This window comes from Babylonia areolata, chromosome 30, assembly GCF_041734735.1.
Source record: "Babylonia areolata isolate BAREFJ2019XMU chromosome 30, ASM4173473v1, whole genome shotgun sequence".
Taxonomy (NCBI): domain Eukaryota; kingdom Metazoa; phylum Mollusca; class Gastropoda; order Neogastropoda; family Buccinidae; genus Babylonia; species Babylonia areolata.
The window spans coordinates 22,355,057-22,362,252 of record NC_134905.1 but is presented as its reverse complement, the minus strand read 5'-3'; positions in this window follow the sequence as shown (position 1 = coordinate 22,362,252).

Below are 7,196 nucleotides of genomic sequence, written 5' to 3'. Positions count from 1 at the left end.
TGAAACCAAGTGCTTGAGGAGACTACTACACATCTCCTACAAGGAGCACAAGTCCTTCTCCTTCTTCTTCTTCTTTGTTCGTGGGCTGCAACTCCCACGTTCCCTCGTATGCACACGAGTGGGATTTTACGTGTATGACCGTTTTTACCCCGCCATGTAGGCAGCCATACTCCGCTTTCGGGGATGTGCATGCTGGGTATGTTCTTGTTTCCATAACCCACCAAACGCTGACATGGATTACAGGATCTTTAACGTGCGTATTTGATCTTCTGCTTGCATATACACACGAAGGGGGTTCAGGCACTAAGCAGGTCTGCACATATGTTGACCTGGGAAATCGTAAAAATCTCCACCCTTTACCCACCAGGCGCCGTCACCATGATTCGAACCCGGAACCCTCAGATTGAAAGTCCAACGCTTTAACCACTCGGCTATTGCGCCCGTCGAGCACAAGTCCAATGACTATGAGCGGAACCTGGTCAGCAACCTTGTTGGGCCCCAAGAACCACTGCTGGCGACTGTCAAACGACGGAAGATGGCATGGTTTGGTCACGTCATACGACATAACACCCTCTCCAAAACCATCATCCTGCAAGGGACTGTAGAGGGAGGGCGCAGACGGGGGAGGCAGAGAAAGAGCTGGTCCGACAACGTCAAGGAATGGATCAAAATGACGATGCCAGATCTCCTCACGACAGCTGCCAACAGAACGGTGTGGCGAGCTATGATATCTTCCTCATGTCCCCCCAACGACCCAAGCGGTCGAGGGAATGAGTGAGTGAGTGAGTGAGTGAAAGCCACCGAACTCGCCCCCATACTAAGTAACCTACCCCAGCCATCACCAATTTTCACGGAGACGGTATTTCGACTACGCATTTGAAAAGAAAATTTATCGAATATCTCTAACTCACTCTCCCCCTCTCTCTCTCTCTCTCTCTCTCTCTCTCTCTCTCTCTCTCTCTCTCTCTCTCTCTCTCTCTGTGAAAAAAAAAAGTAGACGATAGATCCATCCAATTAAAATTCGCAGGGCAATTATCGGAAGGGAGTTTCAAAAATAACCCAACTCTTCCGCCACCCCCCCACCCCCACCCTCTCTCTCTCTCTCTCTCTCTCTCTCTCTCTCTCTCTCTCTCTCTCTCTCTCTCTCTCTCTCTCTCTCTCTCTCTAGTGTGTAGTGCGGTGTGTGTTGCGTGTGTTTGTTTCTTTCATTTGTTCTTTTTTTAACTATGCATTTTACTAACATCATGCTAGTGCCTGTATGCCATGTGTGTGTGTGTGTGTGTGTGTGTGTGTGTGTGTGTGTGTGTGTGTGTGTGTGTGTGTGTGTGTGTGCGTTCTTTTGTTTTGATTTATGTATATTTTTTTTCCTCTATTATGTATGTCTACTAACACCATGCTTTCATTTTATTAAATATTGTGTAGTGTAGACCCCATTCAGGGCATGGACTGGATGTAAAAAAAAAAAAAAAAAAAAAAAAAAAGCGCACCAGTGCTTATCTATTATCCTCGAAATAAAGAATTTGTCTTGTCTTGTCTTGTCTTGTCTATCTATCTACCCTTTCCCGCCTCTTTGCTCTCTTGACACAGTTGAACGAAGTACACTACACTGTACTGCAGGTACTTTGCGAACAACAAGGTCAGAATCATCAGTGATGAGCAGAGCTCCCCGAAGAATTCTTCACTTATTGTAGAATGGGCCTGCTGTCATCTTGAGGTTCAACAGGTTGCCATTTATGCGGAACTTGCGTGCGTGCGTGTGTGTGTGTGTGTGTGCCTAGAGTTGACTTAACCAAGATTCTGCGCCTTTTAAATATTATTGGTAGTAGTAGTAGTATTTTTATGTATTTATCTATTTATTTATTTATTTATCTGTTTTATTTATGTATTTATGCATTTATTTATTTATTTGTTTATTTATCTTTTTTATTTTTATTTTTATTTTTTTTCTCAAGGCCTGACTAAGCCCGTTGGGTTACGCTGCTGGTCAGGCATCTGCTTGGCAGTCGTGGTGTAGCGCATATGGATTTGACCGAACGCAGTGACGCCTCCTTGAGCTACTGATACTGATGCTGATACTGGATGTATGTATATATATATATATATATATATATATATATATATATATATATATATATATATATATATATATATACCATCTTTGATATCCAGATGCACAGCAGCCTTTTTCAACAGAATGCTGTAAGATCGTTGAGAACAGGCTGGAGGTATATACATAATAATAATAATAATAATGGTACTTATATAGCGCTGAATCTTGTGCATAGACAAATCTAAGCGCATTCGCACCAGTCATTCTCACGCACGCATAACTCTAAAACTGGAGAAACTAAAGACAAGGAAGAGGCAGGGGAGGGAGGCTATTTTGGGAAGAGGTGGGTTTTAAGGCCAGACTTGAAAGAGCTGAGTGTGGAGACTTGACGAAGCGAAAGAGGAAGTTCATTCCAATTGCAAGGTCCAGAGACAGAGAAAGAACGGCACATCTATGACAGCAGTCTGAAGGGGGAAAAAAACACACTAAAAAAACACACCAAAATTCAAGCCTGTACGGATGTGGTTCTAATTATCCCCCTGTATGATGCAAAGTCCAAGATGGCATAGCGGGCATCACTTCCACCTCCACGAGCCCTTCCACCAACGCTGCCTACCTACCTACGGCAACATCCTCGATAATAATTATTGTTGTTGTCTCGTTCGTCATTTATCAGATGGATTCCTCCCGTCTCCTCGACAAAGGCGGCAGTACCTTGCATGCAGGTCCTCCAGTCCTCCGTAGAGCTTCCGGGCCGGTGGGATTGGATCGGGCAAGGTGGAGCGGGGCAGGACTGCAGCAGATGTTCTGTTGTCTGGCTGCCTGTTCTGTAGGGGCACTGCACTGCTCTGTGACGCCGATACGGAGTTTCGTGGATAAGTATTCCCTGGAGCGACCTCATCATCACAGAAAGCCCAAGTCCTTTAAAGTGGTTCCAGTTTCAGTTTCAGTAGCTCAAGGAGGCGTCACTGCGTTCGGACAAATCCACATACGCTACACCACATCTGCCAAGCAGATGCCTGACCAGCAGCGTAACTCAACGCCCTTAGTCAGGCCTTGAGAAAAAATATATATATATAGTGGAAAGGTCACCAGCATCGAGACTGTGTTGCACAAGATGCATTTGCGCTGGGCTGGCTTTGTTTCCAGTGTGTATCTGTCTGTCTCTCTGTCTGTCTGTCCGTCTCTGTCTGTCTGTCTGTCTGTCTGACTCTTTCTCTCTCTGTCTGTCTCTGTCTGACTCCCTCTCTCTCTGTCTGTCTGTTTCTCTCTGTGTCTGTCTGTATGTCTGTCTGTCTGACTCTCTCTCTCTCTGTTTCTGTCTCTGTCTGTCTGTCTCTCTCTCTGTCTGCTTGTCTGTCTCTCTCTGTCTATCTGACTCTCTGTCTGTCTGTTTGTCTCTGTCTGTCTATCTGTCTCTCTGTCTGTCTGTCTGTCTCTGTCTGTCTGGCTGGCTGTATATCTGACTCTCTGTCTGTCTGTCTGTCTGTCTGACTCTCTCTGTCTGTCTGTCTCTGTCTGTCTGTCTGGCTCTCTCTCTGTCTGTCTGACTCTCTCTCTGTCTGTCTGTCTCTGTCTGTCTGTCTGTCTGTCTGTCTATCTGCCTGTCTGTCTCTGTCTGTCTGTCTGTCTGTCTCTGTCTGTCTGTTTGTCTCTGTCTGTCTATCTGACTCTCTGTCTGTCTGTCTGTCTGACTCTCTCTGTCTGTCTCTCTCTGTCTGTCTGTCTGTCTGTCTCTCTCTCTCTCTGTCTGTCTCTCTCTGTCTGTCTGTCTCTGTCTGGCTTGCTGGCTGTATATCTGACTCTCTCTGTCTGTCTGTCTGTCTGACTCTGTCTGTCTGTCTCTGTCTCTCTCTCTCTCTCTCTCTCTCTCTCTCTCTCTCTGTCTCTCTCTCTCTCTCTCTCTGTCTGTCTGACTCTCTCTCTGTCTGTCTCTGTCTGTCTGTCTGTCTCTCTCTCTCTCTCTCTCTCTGTCTCTCTTCCTCACTGACCATTCGTGAACTTGTTCTGTTTGTGGATAAAATGAACCATCAGAACTGGTTAACAATGCCTCAGCAATCATGGCCCTTGTGTTGAAATAGGGATCAACAGGATGCACATGTGTTGTTTAACCCTATTCTAATGCATGGGCCATCATCTCTGGACCAATTCCCGTGTGTTTTCTTTCCGTTTCTGTCTTTCTTTATTCATTTCGTTCTTCTTTTTTTCTTTCTTTTTTTTAATTTTCTTTATTCTTTAGTTCATCATTCTTTCTACTTTCTTTCCTTCCTTCTTTGGTTTCTGTCATATGAACAATGACTGGTTATCATAATATCGATCATTCATTATCAACATCTTTTAAAGCTAGTCATGGCCACCATAACAGAACAGAAAGAAAGAAAGAAAGGAAGTAAGGAAGGAAGGAAAGAAGGAAGGAAGGACAAAAGAAAAAGACTTAAAGAAAGAAAGAATGAATGAATGAATGAGGAAAGAAAGATAGACAGAAAGAAAAGAACAGAAAGAAAGAAGAAAGACACACACACAAAAAAAAGAAAGAAAGAAAGAAAAACTTCCATGGACAGTTTCACTTTCATTCCTCCTCCCCACACCCACACCCACACCCACGGTCCCCTCTCTCCCTCCTCCCCCGAACCTCCCAAACACCACCACCACCACCCTCCAGGCAAACCCCCTCCCCCATATTCCACATTGTCTGATCTCACAAAAAACGATTCTCTTCCCATCCTCAGCAACGAACGTGCTCCTCTCATCGTTCCTTCCACTGTCAGAGAGAGAGAGAGAGCGAGAGAGAGAGCTCTGAGGCCAGGGGGGATGGGGGGGAGGGGGGAGGAGGGTTGGGGGCATGGGGGGGTTGGGGGGGGATGAAGATACAATAGTCAGAGACGGGGGGGGAAAACCACCATTTCTGTCTTCACGAACAGCAGTTACGGTGATATATCCCCCCTTCCTAACCCCCCACCCCCACCCCTCCCCAACCACAGTGTTCTCCCTCCCTCCCCACTCTACCCTCTTCTCCCAGCCTCGTCCCCCACTCCCTCCCACCCCCCCCACCCCCCGCCCCCGCCCCCGCCTCCCCCCAAACCCAATGGCCAACCCTTTGTCGTCAAAGCCTGTGCCTCAGACGTATCCATCCTGTTCTTATTCATCATCCGCCTCACAGTTAGTACGACACAGTGCCAAAATGGAATTGCGGTGTGTCTTCTGACTGAGAGGTAAATGTGGGCTGGTGTAATCTCTCACACACAGCTAAACTCCGGTGTTTGGTTACCCATACACAGCTCTCTCTCTCTCTTGTCTATTTGTCTATCTTCTTTCCTCCCTTCCTCTTTTCTTAACTCCTCTCTCTCTCTCTCTCTCTCTCTCTCTCTCTCTCTCTCAACAGTTTTCCTCTCTTTCCTTCCTCGTATCTCTTCCTCTCTTACCTTCTTCTTCCCTCTGTCCTTCACGCAAAAGCAATGTTACTTTGTGGGGAACTGTGTATTTTCTATGCCATTTATTGTTCTTCTTCTTGTTGCCATGCAAAGTGGGTTTTTTTTTTCCTTCTTTTTTCAGTCTTCTTGTATTTCCTAAATTAGTTTATACGTTTTCTTTACGAGGGTAGGATGAAAACAGGCCGATAAGTGCCTATTCCTTTTCCCTCAATAAAAAAAAGTTTCGATTTCTCTCTCTCTCTCTCTCTCTCTCTCTCTCTCTCTCTCTCAAGAATGTGTTAGGGTGGGGTTGATAAGGATTGAGGAAACAGGCTGAGTACATTGGCTGAGGCAGTGCGTGTGTGTGTGTGTGCGTGCGTGCGTGTGTGTGTGTGTGTGTGTGTGTGTGTGTGTGTGTGTGTGTGTGTGTGTGTGCACGCCATCAACATTGGTTCTTTGTTATTTGTGTACATTTGCAACAACCAGTCATTGCTGTTTTGTTTTGTTTTTTGTTTGTTTGTTTTTTTCTCAAGGCCTGACTAAGCGCGTTGGGTTACACTGCTGGTCAGGCATCTGCTTGGCAGATGTGATGTAGCGTATATGGATTTGACCGAACGCAGTGACGCCTCCATGAGCTACTGATACTGATCCTGTTTATGAACAGAAATCAGTGAATGAAAAAGGGAAAGAAGGGCAAAAGCAAACAAACAAACACAAAAAAACAACAACAAGAAACGCAACATATACTATTAGCTTTCATGGACATTTGTGCCCACTTCTAATTCCTTGTGCTTTCAATCAACCAAGAGGCTATAATGGTAAGGGAAAACACTGTTCCCGTCTTTACTTACGGGATTTAGCCACAGATAGGAATATGCCCCCCCACCCCCCACCCCGACCCCAACCCCTTCCCCTCACCCCCTTTCTTCCGACCGCGTGTCCCCCCACTGCCCCCCTCCCCCCTTCCCCTCCCCTCCTTTCCTTTCAAAGTCTCGGGGTCTGGCACACCCACATTCAACATTCGTCTCTCAGTTTGGTTCGACACGGCACCAGAATGGAACAACGGTGTGTCTTCTAAGCGAGAGATGGCTACGTGTGTTGGTGTCATTCCACGATTAACACTGGGGTCGATTTCATAACCGATGGAAGTTAAAGTTTTTAAAACATAAAGGAACATTATTCCCCGAGAATATTATTAAAGAAAAGATACTGAATCCATCAGCTTGCTATACAAGATGAATAAGCTCTACTTTCTTCCGTATAAAATTTGATGCGCTGAAGATAAAGTATAGTAAAAATGTTACATGCATCTGTGGTAAGCAGTTCAGCTTGCATCATTGTTTGTTTCACTGTCAGCAGTTACGTACCTTCTTGCCCAAGTATTTCAAAGAGAATAATAATTCTGCAGATGATTTTTGTAAAGTTATTTCTGACGAGTGTGTTCTTATGGTCGAACTTTCACAGGCATTAGTTCATAGCCCTATTTCTACATTCCTTTAATGCACTTCACTTCAGAATTGTGTTAATGGTTTCTGATTATTATCATTATTATTATTGAATTGTTACTGTTAAATGTAATTGCATGTTAGTTATGCATTTTACGCTAGTTTTCTAGTTTACCTTTTCTGTTTTCCTCTTCCCTGGCCCCCCCTCCCCCCGCTCCCCTTCAAGTTTCCAATTTTAAGTATCCCTTTCACTCCTATTGGAGTATGGAGGATTGCTGCAAAATAATCCTT